Raw genomic sequence first — 23,366 nt, 5'->3', positions numbered from 1 at the left:
CCCACAATAGTCTATACACATCTTGTTCCAGCACTGAGCACGGTATGTAATAGCTAATTACTTACTCATCTGTTGGTCACGTCTTTCATCCTAAGTCCCTGTGTTTCTAGACAGGAGGAGCCGTATCCCATTAATTTCCATTTCTCTGACACCTAACATTTTACAAGACATATATGAGGCAAAAAATGAATGGTCCTTTTCTCCAATAAATTAATGGGTTTAAAATCTCTTGAGTACCTTCCTTGAAAAATGGAACATACAATTACCCTATGATCCAGTGATTCCACTTCAGAGTATATACACAAAAGAACTGAAAGCAGGGATTCACAGATTTTGTACACTAAGGTTCATAGCAGCATTAGTCACAATACCCAAAAGGTGTAAGGAACCCAAATGTCCATTCATTGATGAATGGATAAACAAAATGTGGTATATACATCTAATGGAATATTATACAGCCTTAAAAAGGAATGAAATTCTGGAAAGCTACAACATGAATGAACCTTGACCTTACGCTAAGTGAAATAAGCAGACAAAAAGGGAAAATATTGTATGATTCCAATTATGAGTGTGATATTGTAATTTATAATAAGCAACATATATTTGGTTTTTATCCATTGTTCCTGGAACACAGCTCCTGAAATCCTCATAATTTCCTATGCAAGAACCACAGGGATATCATTTTTTTATAATATTTAGATTTTTTCCCAGGTCCTGGAAAAGCTTCAGAGCAATAAAGGTAAAATGGGCGTCTTTTGTTATTTATAACAAGCCCCTTGCAACCACCCTGAGCTTATATTAATGAGGTGACTTTTGGAAAGCCCCTTAGATGGGGGCTGGTTGTCAGGGGAACCAACCGTGTGAATAGAGGGCTGGGATTTCAGCCCTACCCTCTAGGCCTCTGGGTAAAGGAGAGTGACTGGAGGTTGAATCAACTGGCTACAGCCAGTGGGTTAATAAATCATGCCTTCGTAATGAGGCCGCCATAAAAATTCAAAGGGAAGGGGTTTGGAGAGCTTCTGGATTAGTGAACATGTGCAGGTGCTGGGAGGGTGGTCAGCTCAGAGAGGGCATGGAAGCTCTGTGTCCCTTCCATCCTTCCATACCTTGCCCTGTGCATCTCTGCCATCTGGCTATTCCTGAGTTATATCTTTGTATAATAAACCAGTGATCTAGTAAGTAAAATGTTTTCTTGAGTTCTGTGAGCTGCCCTAGCAAATTAATCTAACTGAAGGAGGAGGCCATAGGACCCTCTGATTTATAGTCAGTTGATCAGAAGCACGGGAAGCAGCCTGAACGTGTGATTGGTGTCTGAAGGGGGTGGCGGGGCAGTCCTGTGGGACTGAACCCTAACCTGTGGGATCTGACGCTAACTCCAGGTAGATGGTGTCAGAACTGAACTGAACTGCAGGGACACCCAGCTGGTGTGGCAGAACGGCTTGATGTGGGAACCTCCCCCACTCCACACACACACACACTCCCGCCCACCCATATTTGGCGGCAGAAGTGTCTGAAGGGAAGTAGTTGCCGGTAGAGGAGAAACCAGAGGAGTGTTTTTCCTTTACCTGGAGTAGTCACATCCACAGACACAGAAAGTAGCATAGTGGTTACCAGGGGCTGTGAGAGTGAGGAGTTACTGGTTAATGAGGATAGAGTTTCAGTTCGGGATAGTGACAAAGCTGTATAGATGGACAGTGGTGATGGTTGCACAAAGATGCAAATGTACTCAATGCCCCTGTACCGTATACTTTAAAATGATACATTTTACGTTATGCATATTTTACCACAATAAAAAATAATCCCTTGAGCACTATGACCTGCTATTTTAGGAAAACTTATAAACTCAAAGAGAAAGTAATCATCCTCTGCTTAAAATATCATTATCTAAAGTCCTGCCTAGTGATGTGCTACTGTGATCTCTGGTTATAAAGATAAAAGTCAACCTGTGTCTCAGAGGTGACCTCAGAGAACCAAGAGAATGCTCGTCTCTCCCCTCCACAGCCCCCTTCCTAGGCTCAGCAAAGACAGGTTTAAGAAAGCCCCTTCTCGAAAACTCACATGGAGACACCCCTTAGTTGTCCCTTCTCTGTCTTTCAGACCACTCCTGTCCCACACTTTGACAACCAGTCATTATGGCCCAAAGCACATCTAACTTCTCTCCTTCTCTTGTATTTCCTGTAAGACAAGATTGATAAAGATCTTGACAAGACAGCTTCTGTACATCTTTATGCAACAACAACACACACAAAAATTTAGGCACTGGAAAGTAAACAAGAATAATGCCCCTCACTAATGCTGTGCTTTACTTCTAAGTTCTTCTGTCCTTCACATGCGGTTATTAACAAGATTAACTAACTGGTTTTCCTAGCTCTTCATGGATTAGAAATAGTAGTCTAGTGTGACACTGCCCTTAGAAATAGTAATCAGGCAGTTACCGCTCTTGGTGGCCGTCATAATTTAAATAAGAGAGTGATGGAAGCGATATGATTAAAAAAACTGAACTACATTCCAGGCTTTTTTCATTCCGGTATTCAATAAATAGTTGATTAGTTTCTACTAGAGGTTAATAACTATTCTAAACCCTGGGAATACAGATGCGAACGATCTAGACTTGGTCCCTGCCCTCATGGAGTATAAGTTCCAGTAGCGTAAGCTAGACATTAAACAAGTAAACACAAAGGGAGAGACTGGGAGGAAACCTCTTTAAATAAGGTACTCAGGGAAGCCTTCTCTGGGGAGGTGACACTTGTGACCTGAATGATGAGAAAGTGACCAACCCTGAAAAGTTGTTTGGAGAACATGAAGATAACTGCAACGGCCCTAAGGCGAAGACACATCAGGGCGCCTCTCATGGGGGTGGCATGAAATGAGGCCAGAGAGGTGGGCAGGCATCAGGTCACGCAGGGCCCTGAGCCACGGTAAGGAGCTAGGATTTTATTCCAGTGCAAAGGGAAAACATTGAATTACTGTATTTATGTCTCTAAAGATCAGCCTGGGCCACACTTAGAGAATGCATTACAACAGGGAAAAGTGGGAGCAGGGAGGCTACTGCAATAGTTCAGGAGATAATGGGGGCTTGGACTAGGATGAAAGCAATGGTGATGGGATTACATGAATTACATGAATTACATGAATGTGGGATGGATCTTGAAGGTGGAACTAGCAGGACTTGCTGATGAATGAGATGTGGAGCGGGGAGGAGAGAAAGGGAGAGTCAGGATTTAACCTAAGCTTTTAACTTCAGCCATTCAGTGAATGGTGATGACATTTACTGAGATGGAGGGGGCTGCAAAGGGATATCAGGTATGTGGTGGTAAAGTTAAGAGTTCTGTTTAGACACGTGGAGGTTGAGATGCCTAAAAAACACCCAAGTGGAAACGCCAAGCAAACATTTGGATGTGGGTCTTGAGCTCGAGGGAGAGGACGTGAGGGCTTATGAACCTAGAGATAAGGAAGAAGGCTCGGGACAGAGGCCCAGGACACTTCCACATTCAGAGGCTGAGTAGAAGAGAACCACCACAGAAAACTCACAAGCAGGGGTCAGACAGAGAGCAAGAAAACAGGTGGGAGGGTGGTGTCACAAATACTACAAGAGGAGATGTGATTCAGGGAGAAAGGGGTGGCCAAGTTATGTCGAATGCTGCTTTAGAGGTCAAGTTAAGATGAGGACAGAGATGTGCAGTTATATTTGGAAACAAAATGGACACTTAAAAAATAGCAATTTCAGTAGAGTGCAGATGGCAGCCGGATTGGAGAAAGTTGAAGAACTGGACGAGCTTGAGGAACTGCAGGCAGCAGACGTGCACAGAATGGGTTCCATAGGTTTTGCTGTGAAGAAGAGCCAGGAAATGGGACAGTATTTGGACAGGGAGGTGGGGTCAGAGATTATTGGCGTGTTTTTTAACATGTGTGTGCATTGATGAGAACGATCCAGTAGAGAAGCTATCCGTGCAGGAGAAAAGTACTTGGAAAAGCAAGAAGGAAGGGGCTTGAGTGTACCAAGTAGAGAGGGTAGCCTTTCGTAGAAGCAGGGAGGTTCCACTGTAAGTGGGAGGAAGGCAGAATGTGGGTTCAGAAGCAGGTAGTAAAGGAACCCTTGCTGGATTGCATCATTGCTTTTTCACTGAAATATCAAGTGAGGTCGACTGTTGAAGGGAGTGTAAGTGGAGGGGGAGCTAGAAGGAGGAAGAAGAAAGGCCCTTCTCAGAAGGGGACATGGCCCATTCACAGGAAATGTCACACGACTGCCATACCGAATGCACACTTGAGTTCTGTACTTATCCATTTTGTGAGGAGAAGGTGGGGAGTTGGGGGGTTCCCAGGAGTATTCCACAGGGAGAGAGGTACCAGGAAGTTGCAGGGATTTGCAAAGGAGTGTTTATTGTAATAACAAAACACATGCTGGTTAAGGAGAAAAGGAAGACATAGGAGGATGGTAGGTAGTGAAATAATGTCACCATCAGGAAATCCCCCTATTTCTTTAACTCCTCTGTACTTTCCATTCTTGCCCTTATTGAAATTTGGTTGTCCCCAGAAGAAATCACTCACTGAAACAGATCCCTCTCAACTGGAGGCTGTTTTTCCTTTTACACCCATGGACCTGAGAACCTGAGATGGGAGCAGACAGCCAAACTTCAAAATTGTCAGCTCATGTGAAGATCACATCATTAGACCGTGTAACCTACTACCTTTCTAGGGCAGAGAACCTAGCCCGTTTGGAAATAGCCACTCTTCCTTTCTTCCATAGGAAGAGAATGTTTAGCTGGGCATAAATTTCCCAATATCCCTGACAATTAGGACGGCCACGTTATCAAGTTCTGCACAATGAATGTAAGCAGAAGCATCATGTGGCAGCTTCCAGGAACAGGTCTTAAGAGATGGCTGATCAGCCCTTTTCCCCTTCTTTATTTCTACTACCCTTCTGCTTAGAATGTCCATTTGAAAGCTGGAGCTCTAAAAAAATAAAAGCAGAGTTACCATATGATCCTGCAATCCCACTCCTGGGCATATATCTGGAGAAAACCATAATTTGAAAACATACATGCACCCCTATGTTCACAGCAGCACTATTTACAATAGCCAAGACATGGAAGCAACCTAAATATCCATCAATAGATGAATGGATAAAGAGGATGTGGTATATAAATACAATGGAATACTACTCAACCATAAAAAAGAATGAAATAATGCCACTTGTAGCAACATGGATGGACTTAGAGATTTTAATACTAAGTGAAGTAAGTCAAACAGAGAAAGACAAATACCATATGATATCACTTATACGTGTAATCTGAAAAAGAAAAGATACAAATGAACTTATTTACAGAACAGAAATAGACCCACAGACATAGAAAACAAACTTCTGGTTACCAAGGGGGAAGGCAGGGGATAAATTAGGAGGATAAGATTAACATATACACACTACTATATATAAAATAGATAAACAACAAGGACCTACTGTATAGCACAGGGAACTCTACTCAATAGTTTGTTATAACTATAAGGGAAAAGAATCTGAAAAAGAATATATATATATATATATATATATATGTATATATATATATATATATATATATATATATGTATATGTAAAACTGAATCACTCTGCTGTACACCTGAAACTAACACAACATTGTAAATCAACTCTAATTTTAAAAAATTAGAAAATAAAAAGATAATGTGTGTATGAAAAAAAAAAGAAAAAGAAAAAAAGCTGGAGCTCTACCTGAGGCCATGATGAAGAGGGTCACTTGTTAGTGATAGTGAAGTCAAAGGCTGGGTCCCTGACAACACTGCGGTAGAGCCCAGGCACTGCATATGTTTTTAAGTTCCCCAGATGATTCTCATAGGCCATCAGGTTAGGAATTCCTGCCCTGGACCTTGTCATCCTCAACAACAGCATCACCTCTAAAATCTTGATTTTGAACAGCCCACTCACCATTCCCTAGACTTCTACCCACTTCCTCCAGTACCCCTACTCCAAACATTCTTCAACCTCTTCAAGGCCTCCAGTTACCAAACACTATAGGAAGCATGGCCTGAGTCATCAAAAAAGCTTAAGTCATGTTAAGAAGCCCTGATTTAAGGATCTGTAAAGGAAATGGTAAAATACATTTTAAAGTTTCACATAAAATGATTAAAAGAGGTTTAGAATTTGAAGGAGAAATTCTGTTTTGTGAAAAATTAACTTATTTTGGATGTATGGATAGTTCTGTGATAGAATTTTCAACTTACAAGGAATGCATATGAGGATATTTTTCCAGGTTGAAAAATGAATCAAATATTAAATATTAGGTTGGCCTAGAGAAGACAGGGCTGCATTTGTCACAGGGCTATATCCCTTCTCTTACAATGGCCAATAAAAAACAAGTACAATTAGGCCTTGTTAACACCCTGGAGTTCAAATACTTGCTTTTATGTCTTACATATTCTTAGCGTTTGTTTTGGTGCTTTCATGCCTTTAAAATCTGGCCTGCAAGTTTAGCTTTGACTATCCTGCACCTCAATTCTGCTGGTCTGTTTACATGGCCAAGAGGTTCAGGCTCACACTGATTGGTTTTGTGTTTAATCAATAAGGCGAGGCCAACGTGGCTGCTCCATCATCAACTACCCCGTGAACCACATTTGCAGAACTTCTCAAACTCATCAAAAAGGCTGTAATACTATCCTTCTAGCAACTGGATAACTATCAACTTGGATGGCAATTTTAGGAAGACATAGCCCAAGGAATGTTTGACCAGCAAATTTCAAATTCTAATTCTTAGGCTGCCAGTTCTAGGTGTCAAAGTAATTTCTAGTAGTTTTTCTTCAGGTCAATGCTGGCTGGGCTAATGCATCTTCCTACTTCTTCTGGAATACATGCAGGAACTGATAGAAAAATTGAAAAGCACCGCCAGATTTTAAAAAAGCAAATTAGAGAATGTGAAAAATGGAACCCAGGAGATCTCACTGACCCATGTAGGTGAACGGGGGATGGCTGACTCAGGAATGCCAAGTCAAGCACTTACGACAATGTGTTTACAATCCACTTTCCACATTCCCCGTGCCCTAATATTGAGCAATTTTGGTTTAAATGTTTTGTCTTGTTTTCAATATTAAAAACTTTCCAAATATAGTTTACATACTTATCACATACCTACTATATGATCTAAAGAGTTTCATTTCATCAAAGCTCAGACAAAATATATCAATAATACACTAGGAGAGTGACCCTTACAGTATTTGAGAAAATGTATTGGGGGATGACCTATTTTTACAGTTTTAGAAAGAGGTCACCCACCAGGCTAGACTCAATTACTAGGTTATTTTCTTGTCCCTTTGGTCAATACTTAGTAACAAGGTAAAACCAAAACCAGGATACCACCAGGATACCAGAAGTTAAACTATAAGAAACCTAAATATGATGACTGTGACATTCTTGAAAAATGTGTTCTTTATGAGGCTTTACATTTAAAAATCATAAATTTATAAGTCACTCAAACCCTTAATTGGCTAGAGATTACAGTGATGACTCTCCTATTATTTTTAATGACAAGCCAAATTCTAAAGCTGCAGAATGTTCCTTTTTATACTATTTCACTTCAAATTGAAAAATCACTTGTAAATTGAAAAAGCAGGAAATCTACTTTTCTTTTCCCATACATTAACAGAAAGGGAAGAATATAAAGACAAAATGTTTTCCGTGCCTCAGTTTGACCTAGCTATAGCTAAATCTATTTGTGTTTCATAACCAACATCTGTATTTTTGTTCATATGCTTACCACAATCACTATATTGAGTTCTTAAGTTCATTTATCATACTGCATTTTCAAAAAGGATATAAGGAGCCTAGCATTAAAAGCACTGGTACAATCATTCACTCATCTAAAGAAAGCAGACCTGAGAGAAAATCGGGCACAACTGGGGATAGACTCCAAGAGTAGGTGCCTTGAAAAGAAAAGACGAAAGGAACATAAATATGGCAAATATGGGTTTGAGTACAGAGCCAGGTGCCATGCCAGGCCTTCCAGCTCTTAAAGAGGGAAAAAAGGCAGGCAAGCAGAAGCAAAGAGTTGAGACAGTAACTACTGACTGGGTATTAAGGAAGCATCTGGGAGGTTTTTTGTTTAATATTAGGATTCTTACTGCTTAGAGGCTAAGAATAAATGGCATCTCTCAAAAAGGGATAAAGTATTGGTGTATGTCAAGAAAAGTTGCTCTAACTACAATATATAGAAGGGATAAACAGCAAGCTCCTACTGTATAGCAGAGGGAACTATATTCAATATCCTGTGATAAACCAGAATGGAAAAGAAAACAAAAAAGAAGGTATATATATATATATATATATATATATATATATATATATAATTGACTCACTTTGCTGTACAGCAGAAATTAACACAACACTATAAATCAACTATACTTCAAGAAAATAAATTTAAAAAAAAAAAAAAGAAAAGTTGCTCTAGCTGCAATTCAGAGAATGGAAGAGTAACTGTAAGCATGGGTGTGGGAAGACCTGTCAAGGTCGTTACAGTGATCCAGGCCAGCTGGACAAGGTGGAGACCTCAGAGAACAGAACAGATTCAAGCCGGATATACTAAGGCTGACTCATCCATGAGCAGGTATTATCTGACACCACTAGTATGGACTAGATCAACCACAGATTGAGTGAAGCTTGAGATAAGTTTTAAAGGTGGTAACAAAATATGTTTTAAGCATCTCCCTTGAAATCATCAAACCTTAAGCTTTAAGGAACTGTCACAAATCAAATCATTTTTTCTGACACGGCAGAAATATAATTTGAAAAAATTAATTATTGCTTTAAAATGGATTGCATGCTTATATAATCCTAAAAATAAAATTAACATCTGAGTAATAAAAATATATATCAAAGATGTGTCACAGACATGTAGATCAATGGAACAGAATAGAGAGCCCAGAAATAAACCCATGCATATATGGTCAATTAATTTACAAAAAAAGAACCAAGAATATACAATGGGGAAAGGACGGTCTCTTCAATAAATGGTGTTGAGAAAACCAGATGCAAAAGAATGAAACTGGACCCCTATCTTACACCATACACAAAGATTAAAAAAAAAAATCCAAGTGGATTAAAGACTTGAGGGTAAGACCTGAAACCATAAAACTCCTAGAAGAAAACATAGGTGGTAATAAGTTCCTGGACATTAGTCTTGGAGATAAGTTTTTGGATTCTGACACCAAAAGTAAAGGCAACCAAAGTAAAAATAAACAAGTGGGACTATATCAAACTGAAAAGTTTCTGCACAGCAAAGGAAACCATCAACAAAATGAAAAAGCAACCTACTGAACAGGAGAAAATATCTGCAAATCATATATCTAATAAAGGGTTAATACCCAAAATATATGAAGAACTCATAGAATCCAATAGCAAAACCCTCAAACAATCAGATTAAAAATTGGGCAGAGGATCTGATTAGACATTTTTCCAAAGAAGATATACAGATGGCCAATAGGTACATGAAAAGGTGCTCAACATCACTAATCATCAGGGAAATGCATATCAAAGCCACAATGAGATATACCTGCTAAAATGGCTATTATCAAAAAGATAAGAAACAACAAGGGTTGGTGAGGATGTGGAGAAAAGGGAACCCATGCGCACTGTCGGTGGGAATGTAAATTGGTTCAACCACCATGGAGAACAGTATGGTGAGTCCTCAAAAAATTAAAAATAGAACTACCATATGATCCAGCAATTCTACTTCTGAGTATTTATCCAAAGAAAATGAAAACACTAACTAGGAAAGACATATGCACCCCCATATTCATTGCAGCATTATTTACAATAGCCAAGATATGGAAACAACCTCATATTCATCAATAGATAAGTGGATAAAGAAAATGTGATATATACATGTGAATATTATTCAGCCATGAGAAAGAAGGAAATTCTGATATTTGCAACAATATGAATGGGACTTGAGAGCATTATGCTAAGCGAAATAAGTCAGACAGAGAAAGACAGATAAACAAATACTGTATGATCTCATTTATATGTGGACTCTAAAAAAGAAAAAAAAGGGCTTCCCTGGTGGCGCAGTGGTTGAGAATCTGCCTGCTAATGCAGGGGGTACAGGTTCGAGCCCTGGTCTGGGAAGATCCCACATTCTGTGGAGCAACTGGGCTCGTGAGCCACAATTACTGAGCCTGCGCGTCTGGAGCCTGTGCTCGGCAACAAGAGAGGCCACGACAGTGAGAGGCCCGCGCACCGCGATGAAGAGGGGCCCCCGCTCGCCGCAACTAGAGAAAGCCCTCGCACAGAAACGAAGACCCAACACAGCCAAAAATAAATTAATTAATTAATTAACAAAACAAAACATTATTAAAAAAAAAAAAAAAAAGCTCATAGATACAGAGAACAAATTGGTGGTTGCAGGGAGGGGCAGGGGAAGGGGCACAAAATGGGTGAAGGTAGTCAAAAAGTTCAAACTTCCAGTTATAAAATAGGTAAGTCATGGGGAGACAATGTACAGCATGGTGCCTATAGTTAATACCATACTGCACATTTGAAAGTTGGTAGGAGAGTAGATCTTAAAAGTGCTCATCAGGGCTTCCCTGGTGGCGCAGTGGTTGAGAATCTGCCTGCCAATGCAGGGAACATGGGTTCGAGCCCTGGTCTGGGAGGATCCCACATGCCGTGGAGCGACTAGGCCCGTGAGCCACAATTACTGAGCCTGCGCGTCTGGAGCCTGTGCTCCACAACAAGAGAGGCCACGATAGTGAGAGGCCCATGCACCGCGATGAAGAGTGGCCCCCGCTCGCCGCAACTAGAGAAAGCCCTCACACAGAAACAAAGACCCAACACAGCCAAAAATAAATAAATAAATAAATAAATTTTTGTAAAAAGTGCTCATCACAAGAAAAAAAATTTTGTAACTATGTATGGTGAAGGATGCAAGCTAGACTTATTGTGGTCTTTTCACAATATTAAAAATATTGAATCGTTATGTTGTACACCTGAAACTAGTATAATGTTGAACGTCAATTATATTTCAATTCAAAAAAGATATGTCAAATGGGAGTATGCCACTTCGAACCAAATAATTAATAACCATCCAACTTTCATATAATATTCTCCTCTAATCCAAAACAACCACCTTTTAAAATAGATATTTATTATTCCCATTTTATAGATGATACAAACTGCAGCTCAGACACAATCACACAATCACACAAGCAGTGGATCTGGCCCTAACGCCAAGACATCTGCCTCAAAATCTTCTTTGAGCACCATATGTTTGAATTAGTTAAGTCTTAGAATTCTGGAGCTAACTAGTGATATAACAGTATATTTGAGCGTGTTAAACCACAAGCACAGAAATTACAATATGCTGGGTAAAGACCTTCTATTTTTTAGCATGTGTTCCATTCAGGAAGCTATGGAAAAAATCAACTGAATATTAGAAGACATACTAGAAGTAAGAAGGTCCTTGTGGCTTAGGGTAACAGAACCAGGGGTAGGCAGAAAGGAGAGGGAAAAGAGAAAAGGAAGATGGCATGTCAAATATGAAGTGAAGGTTCTGTGGCCTGGGTGCTTGGGAAATGACAAGGAAAAGGCTGGGCATGAGGAGATGTGAATAATTAATTTTAAAATCAACTTCCAAGTTGGTTTTGTTTATTTATTTACTCACTTTTTGGAGTAGATTTAGTTCGTTCTACAGTGTATGCTTTAAATACAAATACTTAATAAAATTTCTAACTTTTAATTGAACTTTTTTTTTTAACATCTTTATTGGAGTATAATTGCTTTACAATGGTGTGTTAATTGAACTTTTATCCTTTACTTACTGTCTATCTGACACCCTGGTGTAGCCACATGGACACAAACAAACCATCCCCAGGTTGCTTTCTTTATTTTCCTCCGCTGAATAGTCCTGTGCTGCCTTATCCTTCCCCACTGGCCTAGAACGCAGATTATAAGAGATGTTTCTTAAATTGGTCATGAATATTAGGAAGACTTCTTTGGAGCAAGAAGGATCCTTAGACACACATCCAGCCTCTGCTCTGAGCAACTTCTCATTGGCTGTCAATGTCATGAATTTTGTCTGTCTCTGCTTTAGTTTTCCCTTGTGACCTGAGCTGCCCATTTCTATGGTGACATTTCATGGAACAGGGGTTGAGAAACATGCTATAACCAGAGACCTCTCTAATGGAAGGGGCGGTGCATGGTAAATAAAAGCCCTTTCCCCTAAGCGTTCTCAAGCGTGGATCATTTCCCTCCCCCAAGGAGGTTGTGCCCTTCCCGTCTTCCTTGCTTTGGCCATCAGTAGGTGAATGATTCTGCATTAGCCACACATGAATAATGTAGGACCATGCCTTGCAGCCGACAAGGGAGGGCACCAATCCCCAAAGGAAAACAAACATTACTCACTCCACTTTTTCCGAGAAGCCTGCTACCTTACAGAAACTGACTACTCTTCCTACGGTCTGTGCCCCTGCCCCCCACGCCTGTCCCCAACCCCGCCTCATCCCCTAACGAGCTCCTATTCACCCTTCCTCCTCCTGTGAAGTCCTGCCTGACTGAGGGAGCAGGGTTGACCACTCCGTCCTTTCTGCCTTCTCTTTCCTATTTTTGCTTCTGCTGTGATGTATGGTGAATTATATGTTTACTTGTCTCTTCCCCTATGATGCTGAGTTTCCTAAGGTCATATTAATATCCCAGGTGCTTACCTGGCAGTGCCAGCACAAACTAAATATTTGCTGAACTATCTATGCAATAAGAGTGAAAGCTAGAGTCTTACAGGCATCTTCATATACACTATCTCAATGTCACGACTTCAAGCATCAAGTTGTAAGTTTACAGACACCCGGGAAACTACCTAGCTCGTCATCTTTTCCCTGGAGCCACTGAATGGCTTTCTCGCAAAAGGCAATGTGAGGGAGATTTGGAATTTGAGGGGTTTTCCTTCCTCCTAGAGCCAGTCTGACAAATGGAACACTTTAGTTTCATCTTTAGCCCTACATTAATGAGAAAGAAAGATAAGGAGAAACATAACTATGGCAGTTTTCTGGAAACGTGGCTGAAAAAGCTGTAAAGGCAAAATCTGTGCCATGGAAGCATCTACTTTCCAGTGCCCGAGTGATCGAAGCGGTGTGGCCCTGAAAGCACTTTCACTGGTCCACAGATACCCCACTAGAAGCACGGGGATCTCGCAGGGGTAAGAACTTTGCCACAGACAATACACAGAGTATCAGTGAGCCTGCAAGCCAGGCAGTGGCTGCAGCAGGTCAGAGAGGGGCACCCAAGCCCCCCATCTGGCTGCTGTGTCTCTTCCAAAAGGCACACTCGCTCACGAGCCCAGAGGAGGTCACTAGTCCCAACTCAGCCTCCCCTGGAAGTGGGGACAGAGACCATGGCTACTCAGGGGTGTAGCCTGCCTGACCATAAAGAAAAACAAAGACTAAAGCAGCTTCTGCAGGCTGACCGGTGGGCCAATGAAAATGGGCAAAGAAGACTGGGCACGTGTTATTGATCGAGCTCCTTTTCGCCCAAAGTCCTGCTTTGATGAAAACTAAGTCAGACCACCAGCACCATAGCCCGAGCCAGACTGACTCCCCGCGTGTCAGTATTTCAAGGCTGCAGGGCTGGATCAGACAGCAGCTTTCCCCAGATCCCTGCAGTGCATCCCCCAGGGCTCTGCACAACCGGTGCCCTGGTTACTGTTCTGAGAAAAATTCTGAATGGTTCTGGTGACAATTCCAGCCAAACTTCAGCCCTCCGCTGTTCTCTATGTCCCATAAAAATATATACGGCTTCGTACAGGAAAATCTCCCTTCCACGTCAGAAGCCTCCTGTGATTAGGGAGTACTTGGACCGAGTAGTTCAGGAACAGTTTCACGGTGATTAACTAACTTGCTTCATTTCAATGTAGTTGTCACTCTGAATTACCACTTAATGGGTGAAGTGTGCAGCCTATAACAATCAGTAGTACAGGCGTAAGGAAGCAAGACATTAAAAAAAATTAGCCCCTAAAGCAATTATTGCAGTGAATTTTTCAAATAGTTTTAATACTCTGTCTTTTGACCCCAGGGTATGGCTTGGGGAAAATATATTAATCTCAAGATAATAATCAGTCAATTTCAGTTCTTCAATATCCACAATGATATTAAAGATTCCAACCTTACTCTTTTTGGTTGCAAACATTAATTAAGCATGATAATTGTGTGTCTCCATGATATTTGGTGCTTTCTGAATGAGTCAGAGCTCAGGGAATAATTTGAATACAGCAGACAGCAATTTGCTACATAAATTCACCCCAATGGCTATTAGCTCATTTTAAAGTAGTCAAGACTCCTAGATTAGAGGGGTTTTTTTTTTTGCATTAATACCAAGTTAATCACATCTACATAACCTTTTATTCACCCTTCCCCAAAACCCTCCATGAATAACTTCTGCAAGGCCTGACCTGAATGTAATAAGGTAGAGGGTAGGAGTTTTCAAATGTGTATTTTTAAGACAATCTTCTTAAACTATAGAGTTCTGTAGACTCTACCTTGATATTTATTTTAAGGAATTTAATATGAGAAGTCAACAAGACTTTATAATTTTTTTTAACTCTCATTTTATACCGAATAATTTCAATACGAAACATGTATTATCTACATACACAGACTGCAGTGTATACTAAGGATATTTACCAACTAACTGGCAAAGTTTGAGTGCTGCTTTGAATATTACCACTTTGGAAATTTGAAGGAACAATTGAAAAACTAGAGCAGTAAGCAAAATTAAAGCAATGCTAAGCAATTAAGTGGAGGGTTTGGCTGGGGCTGCGCTCGACCATAATAAAGGGGAACGCGACTGGGAGTGAGCGTAGAGAACAGCGGCTCCTCAAGGATACTGGCTGAAGGGTGGCTGACGCGGCCATCCCTCCCGGCACCGCTGCCCCTCGATCATCACCTCAGTATTCTGCCCTCTGCTGCTGTTTCCCTGCTAACTCTTGTCACTCTGGTAGCGGCAGCAGGAAACCCGGACGCCACCCATACCACCGGCTCCAAACCACTCCCGGACTTGGAACACCACCCGACTGGGGCTCTGACGTCCTAGGTGGAAGTGGAGTGTGTGAACCTGCGTGGAACTCGCACACTCTGAGTGCTGGAGAGGAGGGCACACAGGGACACTTCATTTGTACCTCAAAATAAAATGACTTCAGGGAAGACATGAGATTCTGCACTAAAAATGCAAAGCAGACAAGCCTGGTGCTGGGTCTCTGTGGACATACGCCAAGAGATGGGGTGACGCTGTGAACACCAGCGCGGCAGGCTGCTGAGTTCTGAACATGCAGGCGAACCGCTGAGGGGCGTGGGAGTTGTTGCTTGTTTTATTTGGTTCTTTATTATTTTTGGTTAGATCAGGACACCTGTAAGTTTATTTGGGCTTGACAATTATGAACGCTGAACTGAATCATTACCACTTCTGTAGTACTTGTGTGATTTGTTTGTGTGGGACCGCTAGCCAGGATCCTTGTGAGCTGGATACAAATATCCTGAGGGTCCCATCACTTTAGAGAAGACAAGCCCGTGACAGATTCCTAAGTGGGCTGCCTCCCTGCCTCGCTCCCTGCCTCTGTCACATGCCACTGTAGAAAGGCCACAGAAATCAGTGGCCACGCTCCTCCACTTACCAACCATGACACTAACTCACCCAGCTACTCTGAACCCAGGCAGTCATATTTTTCATTTGCAAGCCACGATACAAACATTACGATTGTTTGCCCTTCTCCCTTAGAATTCGCTCTGTCGGAGGCAATTTCAAGCAGGCAACTGGCAGCCAGGGGAGGTGAGCATCTACTTTGCTTAGCTTTCAACCCAACGTGTGTGCACCATGTGCTATCACCCACAGTCACCATGCTAACCTTCACTCTCACCGACCCAGGCACCCACGCTCCCATCCGCTCCTCCCAGGCAGAGCTGAGCTCTTGCCCTGTTCCCCGTGGAAGGGCTTGTGCAGCTGGCAGGGCTGGCTGCTGGCGGCAGACTGCGGGGCCCAGGCCTCTGTTCCTCTTCAGTGATAGCAGCACAGCGCCCCGCTCTTTTCATACTGAAATGCCAACTGAGGCGCCATTCAAAACTAAAGGCTTCTGTTTGTTAAGAGAAAAAAAAAAAGAGTTTGCAAATCACTGGTGTAACGGGAAGAATATGGGCTGGCTCATTGAGTCCCAGATCAGTGGCTTATTAAATATGTGATTTAGGGCAAATTTAAAAAATTCTCTACACGTCAGTTGTTTAATCTACAGGGTAGGGCTGTTGGCAGGAGTAAATAAGCAGCACACGTGGAAGGCCCCTGGGAGGGGGCCTCCCACACGAGAGGGCATTGATGGAAGTAGTCACGGTTATCTGCCTCTTCACTCGCCTCTACCTAATAACCCTTACAAGACTCATCATCTCACCCACAAACTCTCTGCCAAGTATGCAACAGTCTCGTTGCAGCTGAGGCGCCTGTGGGGACCGTGGACTTCTGTCCCACTGTGCAGCCGGCGATGCCACCCGTGCTCCTCCATCACCAGGGCAGGCAGGCCACAGCCACCCTTGCAAGCACGAACCCACACAGGCTGGGAGCAGCCGGTTGAGAATCGGGGATGCTCCAAGAGAATTCATCCTAAACCCTGACCCCAGACTCTCCACAGAACATCCCCTGGAGATCCCACGGAGCGGCACATTGATATCAACCAGCTGTGCAGCTGGGCAGGACCTCCCCCCCAACCCCTCACGCATAGCTCTGGAGCACCTGCTGGAGACTGAAGGTCACTTTCTGCACAGGGGATGTTTGCGCCTTGAGACACACCTCGGAGATGGAGAACTGTCTGACCTTCTGATGGCATGGGAACATAATGTGTGCTTCTATACCGTGGGGGGGAAGTATCGTGTATTTATAAATCTATAGTGGTATATGTATAATCAAGATGGATAACGGTATATGCAAGTATATGTATCTCAGTGGAGCGACACGGGTGGGAATGAGGAAGAGGACAGCCGAGTAACCAGGAAGACGGAGAGAGGGCAGGGAAGAAAGTGAAAAAGAGAAAGACACATGGAGATATACACAGAGAGACGGAGACAGAAACATCAGAGAAAGAGACGGAAAGGCAATTCAGAGACAGCCAGTGAGACAGAGACACAGAGAAAGGCAGAGATGAAGAAACGGGATAAATACAGAGAGACAGAAACTGAGATGGAGAGAGCTAGGGATAGAGAGAAACAGATTCAGAAAGACGAAATGAGAGAGACAGAGGGATACAGGAAACAAGGAGGGAGAAAAGAAGGAGGGAAGGAAGGGAAAGCAGGCAGGTAGACACAGAGTTACAGTCTGACAAAGACAGATTGCAGGAGAGACAGTCACTCACAGACACACACAGTGGTAATAAGAAGAGGGACCTGAGGCTACTATCACAGGTAGGTCAGGTAAGGGCCATCTTAGCCCTTTATCTCCTCTTTCTCTGAGCTGCTTTACAGACCTTCAGCACTTGCTGGGGAAGCTATCTAATTCCATTTCTCCTGCATCTACCAACTCTTTGTCTTGGGAGTAGTAGCCCTCAGGGCTCCCTTCCCTCCGTATTCAGCCTCCAGTCAAGCAGTGTTAAGGGTGAGCCTCCCAGGTGCCAGCACAGGAGACGAGCTGGTGACCAGGGTGCCCATTCCTGCCATCCCAGAGCATAGGGTCTGACAGCACTCTCCTTCTCTGTATCGAGGCTTTCTCTGGCATTGGGCAAGTAGTCATTGCTCAATGACATTTGCTAAGAATGGTGTCCCTCCAGTGATACCTAAAAGGGCTCCTAATTACAGATTTCCTAAGTATTCATTTAATTCAATTCTACTGAAATTCGTTGAGTGCCTGTGATGCTGAAGCACAGTGCTGCTATGTCATCTAATTTACTTTAAAGTATTAAGCACGTTCAGTGGGCTATTCTGTATCAATGTTAGGTCAAGCTTTCACCCTGGTACTGCGAGCATTCTCATTAAGGTTGCATTGTCCGCTGGTGGTCAGCTGGCTTTCCCTTCAGAAAGCCCATTCTCCAGAGGGAGCCACTACAAGGGCTTCTGTAATCATTGTCTCTATCAACAATGGGTGCTTTGCTTATTCTTTTTTTTTTTTTTTTTTACGAGATAATAACTGTGAGTGAATCTTGTTAACTCATCAGCCTGGGCTGGTTATTAGAACTACCGGGGCACCACGCGTGCTGCAGGGAGACTTTATTTTTATTTTTTTAATTTTTTTTATTTTTTAAAACTTTGGGTTTATTTATTTATTTATTTATTTATTTATTTATGGCTGTGTTGGGTCTTTCGTTTCTGTGCAAGGGCTTTCTCTAGTTGCGGCAAGTGGGGGCCACTCTTCATCGCGGTGCGCAGGCCTCTCATTATCACGGCCTCTCTTGTTGCGGAGCACAGGCTCCAGACGCGCAGGCTCAGTAATTGTGGCTCACGGGCCTAGTTGCTCTGTGGCATGTGGGATCTTCCCAGACCAGGGCTCGAACCCGTGTTCCCTGCATTGGCAGGCAGATTCTCAACCACTGCGCCACCAGGGAAGCCCAAAAGTTTTTTATTTATTTTTGGCTGCATTGGGTCTTCGTTGTTGCTTGCAGGCTTCAGTAGTTGTGGCTTGCGGGCTCTAGAGCGCAGGCTCAGTAGTTGTGGCGCTTGGGCTTAGTTGCTCCGCAGCATGTGGGATCTTCCCGGCCCAGGGCTCGAATCCGCGTCCCCGGCATTGACAGGCGGATTCCTAACCACTGCGCCACCAGGGAAACCCAACAATGGGTGCTTTGCTTATTCTTGATTAAAATAGTGGCCTGTTGACTAGCAATGATGAATATAAAAATTAGGCTATCCCTAGTGAAATTAAAGACATTCAAGATACACAGATTAGGTCAACATATTTTAGAGACACTCATTACCCTTCCATGAATTTTTGAGATAATCCAATGTGTTCTGTACTCTATCTATAGGGGTGATGCCCTAGGTTAAAACCCCTCCTTGGTCCTGAGCCAATATGAACTCTGGAAGTTTCCATGTGCTTGAAGCTGATGGTAAGTACTATTTTCCATAGTACCCTGACTATGGAAAACTGGGGTTTTCCTGTAGAGACCTGCCATACAAGCAGTGTACAGAACACCTATAAAAGCAGAGCTGAGACTTCTAAAGCCTGCAAGATAGTTTATTTTGAGCTTCCTTGAGAATAAAAATTGAGTTAATAAGTTAATAAGTTCATTTATACATGTGGCAGAATTTGGTTTGCGATCCACTTTCATTATCATGTGTTTAATGGATTTGTTGGAAAGCAGACCGATGGCTCTCACCCATTTCAAAATCCTATGCGGGCAATAAATAGAACCAGGGCTTTCTGGAGAAATACCTAATCCCACAGTTGGAGTAGGGACATGCAAGATAATCCTGGACTATTTTGTTATGTCAAAAATTTTCGAAGTGCTCAAAAAAATTTAAAAAATAAAAAAAAGATGGACACATCAAAAGGACATAGGACTTTCAGCTCCAGGAAGATGGAGTAAACATGAATATAAAAAATAGGCTAAACATAGGAGTAAATATACTGTGATACTGTGATTTATAGGAGAAACATATATTTGGTCATTCAGACGACCAAATGCAGATATATTTGTCATATATATTTGGTCTTCATTCATAGTTCCTGGCTTACAGCTCCCAAAACCCTTGGAATTCCTGAGCTTAGGTTAAGAGCAATGGGATAATTGCCTCTTGTCCTTAGTTCCTGAAAAATGCTTCAGGGAACGTGACTTTTGGGTCCCACCCAAGGGTGGAGGCTGGTTGCCGAGGGGAACCAACCATGTGATTAGAGGGTTAGATCTTTTACTCTCAACCCCCATCCCTCTCCCCAAACTCTAGGGAGAGGAGAGGGGCTGGAATTTAAATCAATCACCAACAGCCAATGATTTAATCAATCATGCCTATGTAATGAAGCCTCCATAAAAACCCAAATGGAGAGGGTTAGGAGAGCTTCTGGGCTGGTGAACACGTGGAGATTGGGGAGAGTGGCGCTCAGAGAGCATGGAAGCGCCACACTGTTTCCCCATGCTCTGTCCTACGTAGCTCTTCATCTGGCTGTTGTTCCGTATCCTTTAATATCCATTCATAATAAACCAGTCATCTAGTAAGTAAACGGTTTTTTCCTGAGTTCTGTGATCCATTCTAGCAAATTAACTGAGCCTGAAGAGGAGGTCATGGGAACTTCTGATTTAGAGTCAGGTGGTCAGAAGCACCGGTAACAACCTGTGTTTGCGACTGGCATCTGAAGCAGAGGGCAGTCTTGTGGAACTGAGCCCTTTACCTGTGGAATTCCATTTTATCTCTGGGTAGACAGTATCAGAATTGAGCTGAATTCTCGCACATACTGCTGGCATCCGAGAAGTGCTTGTTGGAATCGGGTCCAGGAACTCTTTTGCATGTACTTTTCCTTGTTTCCCCTACTATGTACTACTAAAAATCCTGGACATTATACATAAAATAAACGTTAAGACAACTCTGAAAGGTGGAGAGAAGACCAGCTAAGGACCTTGGGACTCAAGGAATGGTGCAGTGATGAGTTCCCTGGGTTTCCCTTTACCTCACACACCCAGACTGGGTACTGGAGAAGTCAGCGACTCAGAAATGCTAAGAGGAGCCACAAAAGAAGTCCCAGTGAGGTCTGCTCTCTAGCAAAAGGCCCAGGAGAGGGGCAGCCCAGCAAGACAAAAGACTTTTGGGCAATCACTGCTTTATTCTGGCCAATTACTACCACAAAAAAATAAATAAATAAAAAATAAATGAAAAAACCTACCAACTGGGGCTCCAACCCCATCTACACCAGCAAAGTCTAAGTGGGGAACCGAGGCTTCCGCCTGGTCAGGCGGTGATGAGTCGCTCCACCCCACCCCACCCAGGTGGTGTCACAAAAGACAAGTAGGAGCCAGCACTTTCATTCCTGCCAAAGCTCCCCTCCCCCCTGCCCCAGTACCACCACCACCACCACCACCACAAGTGTCAGTGGAGACCACGTGGGGAGACTGGATTTCACTGCCTGGTAGTAATGAAACACCCTTCCCTTCTTCCTGTGCCAGAGCAGTGTCATAGAAAGCCAGCTAAAACAGAAGGCTTAAATAAGACACAGTATCTCTTAGCATAATCCCCCAAACTTCAGGTTTCAAACAAAAATAATCTGTCATACCAAGAATCAGAAGAATCTCAAAGTAGAATGAAAAAAGACAACCACTGAGATGATAGAAATAACTGACAAAGGTTTTAGAGCTGCCATCATAAGCACTTGTAAACATGCTTGAAATAGATGACAAAATAAAAAGACTCAATGAAGATAAAGTCTCAGCAAAGAAAGAGGATATATAAAAAAAAAGAACAAAATAGAAAATTTTAAACTAAAAGATACAATGAATGATTCAACAGCAGAATAGAGGAAAGAATCAGTAAACTTGAAAATACAACAACAGGAAATACCCAATCTGAAAACAAAGATAAAACAGACTGAAAAAAAAAATGAACAAACCTTCAGGGATCTGTGGGGCTAGAACAAAAGAATTAACATTTTTGTCACTGGAGTTCTAGAGGGAAAGGAGAAAGAGGGAAGTACTAAAAAAAAAAAAAAAAAAAAGTACACGAACAAATAACAGCTGAAAATCTCTCAATCTAAGAGATATAAAACTGAAGATCCAAGAAGCTCAGAAAACCCCAAATAAGATAAACCTGAAGAAATCCATACCAAGAAACATCACAATCTAACTTTTAAAAACTAAAGACTAAAAAAACCTTAAAAGTAGCAAGAGAGAAATGACACCTTCCCTATAGGGGAAAAAAAAAAATTCAAATAACACCATATTTTTTGTCACAAACCATAAAGGCCAGAAGGAAGTAGCACAGGAGTTTTTAAATGCTGAAGGAAAAGAATTGTCAACAAAGAATTTTATAACTAGTGAAAACAAGAGATGAAGGGGAAACCAAGATATTCTCAGATAAAGGTAAACTAAAAGAATTTGTCGCCATCAGAACTACGCTAAAACAATGGCTAATGAAAGTTCTCTAAAAAGAAAGAAAACATAGAAGAAGGGACTTTGGAATATCAGGAAGGAAGAAAGAACAATGTAAGAAAAAATTGGGGTAAATACAACAGACTTTCCTTCTCCTCTTGAGTGTTGTGAATTATGCTTGATCGTTCAATGAAACAGAATGTTGGTTCTTTAAAAAGATCCGTAAAATTGACAAAACTCTATCAGGACAGATGAGTAACTAAATACGAAAGGACGCAAATCACCAATATCAGGTAGTAAAAGGGGATATCATTTCAGACTCTGCAGATGTCAAAAGGATAATAAAGTAATACAATTAACAACGCTACACACATAAATTTGAAAACTTAGATGAAATGGACCAGTTCTCTGAAAATCACAAACTGCCCCAACTCACAACACAATAGAGGTCATTTAAATAGTCTTACAACTTTTGAGGAAATTGAATTCATAATTTTAAAACTCCCAAAAAAGAAACCTAAAGACCCAGATGATTTTACTGGAGAATTCTCCCAAATATTTAAAGGACTAACACCAATTCTATATGAAAAGCCAAAGGAACTAAAACAATCTTGAAAAGGAATAAAGTGAGAGGAACCAATCTACCTGCACACAAGACTTACTGTATAACTAAAGTAATATAATTAAACCTAGATGAGTCTGTAGAGAATTATGCTGAGTGAAAAAAAAAAGCCCTAATCCCAAAAGGCTACATGTATGATTCCATTTTTATAATATTCTTGAAATGATGAAATTAAAGTATAGGAGAAAAGATTAGTGGTTACCAGGGAAATCAGACAGTGCTGGGGAGGGAGGAAAGTGGGTGTGGCTATATATAAATATATATGGTAACAGATCCTTGTGGTGATGGAAATGTTCTGTGTCTTAGCTGTATCAATGTCGTTATCCTGGCTGTGATAGTATATTATGATTTTTTTTTTTTTTTTTTTTTTTTTTTTTTTTTTTTTTTAAAAGGAAGCAAGTTTTGTTTTTTTTTTTAATTTATTTATTTTTTTTTATGGTTGTGTTGGGTCTTCATTTCTGTGTGAGGGCTTTCTCTAGTTGTGGCAAGCGGGGGCCACTCTTCATCGCGGTGCGCAGGCCTCTCACTATCGCGGCCTCTCTTGTTGCGGAGCACAGGCTCCAGATGCGCAGGCTCAGTAATTGTGGCTCACGGGCCCAGTTGCTCCGTGGCATGTGGGATCTTCCCAGACCAGGGCTCGAACCCGTGTCCCCTGCATTGGCAGGCAGATTCTCAACCACTGCGCCACCAGGGAAGCCCAGTATATTATGATTTTACAAGCTGCTACC

General features: G+C 42.0%; 1 protein-coding gene across 4 annotated transcripts in view; it reads right to left on the bottom strand.

Moving 5' to 3' along the window:
- SLC22A15 (solute carrier family 22 member 15) overlaps nt 1-23,366 on the bottom strand; it is a 118,214-nt gene that overhangs the window by 78,433 nt on the left and 16,415 nt on the right. The gene's annotated exons all lie outside the window — the stretch shown is intronic.

The sequence above is a fragment of the Balaenoptera ricei genome, chromosome 1, assembly GCF_028023285.1.
Source record: "Balaenoptera ricei isolate mBalRic1 chromosome 1, mBalRic1.hap2, whole genome shotgun sequence".
In the NCBI taxonomy this organism is placed as follows: domain Eukaryota; kingdom Metazoa; phylum Chordata; class Mammalia; order Artiodactyla; family Balaenopteridae; genus Balaenoptera; species Balaenoptera ricei.
The sequence above is the reverse complement of the archived record's forward strand: the minus strand, read 5'-3'. Positions and strand labels throughout refer to the sequence as shown.